Below are 968 nucleotides of genomic sequence, written 5' to 3'. Positions count from 1 at the left end.
TAACTGGTGCTGTGGTATATGGTTTACATTCTGAGGACTGATGTGTTCTGCCTCTAATAATTTTCTTATATGCCAAAGATACTAGCTTGTTAATCTGCTTTAAAAGCACACCTGGGTCGTTTCTGCATTTCACAATTGAAATTCTGCTTGCAGACTTTCTAATGTAGATGTATGAATACCTAAATTCTTTCTCTGAGTTGGTACATGCAAAGCTGCAGTCATTCCTCTAGTTAATAATTTGCTCTATACTCAGTGCAGATGGTTTTGAACAGCTACGTAACTTCTCTTTCACTAGATGAGTAATTTCTCCCATTGCTGAGAAACAAATCTGATATTTTGCCAGGAATCCTGAAAAATTTTGAGATGGCTCTGAGCAACCACCACCAATTGCTCATGAGCTACAAACTACCAGGCAAATGGGTGAATTTGAGTAGTCACAAAAAATATCTGACCTCTGACTACACGTGTTTTTTCATCTGCAATAATTTTCACAGTAAAATTTTTGGCTGTATTAAAAAATACCGAATCTAAGAGGATGTGCCAGCTCCCAGATTCACACGGGGGTTTTGGCCTGATCCTGTTTCTGTTCTACATTGAGGCCTGGTGTACTGATCCTACTGGTGCCTTCCATGAGCAGAAGGTTGGGTGGGTGGGCTGGAGGGGCTCCCGTGGTCTCCAGCCAGCTCTCTACCTTGGAGAATCAGGAGGGACAGACGTCAGAATGTGGTTTTGAGCACATTGATCTGAAACTGAATATTGTGGACTTGTTCTTCAAAAGTCCTGGCCCCCCAAAAGACTCCTACACAGCCAGTCTCATGTGATCAGTCAGTACCTCATGGGTGAACAAAAGTGTGTGTTTTCTTACAGGTTCATGCACAGTGTAGTGTCTTCCTTGTTAAATTACAGCCAAGTACTAATGGTACATACAGAAAACACATGCCTAGAGAGTATGACCGGATTAATCAAAT

The sequence above is a fragment of the Neopelma chrysocephalum genome, unplaced genomic scaffold (assembly GCF_003984885.1).
Source record: "Neopelma chrysocephalum unplaced genomic scaffold, ASM398488v2 Primary Assembly neopelma1_63, whole genome shotgun sequence".
Classification (NCBI taxonomy): domain Eukaryota; kingdom Metazoa; phylum Chordata; class Aves; order Passeriformes; family Pipridae; genus Neopelma; species Neopelma chrysocephalum.
The sequence above is the reverse complement of the archived record's forward strand: the minus strand, read 5'-3'. Positions refer to the sequence as shown.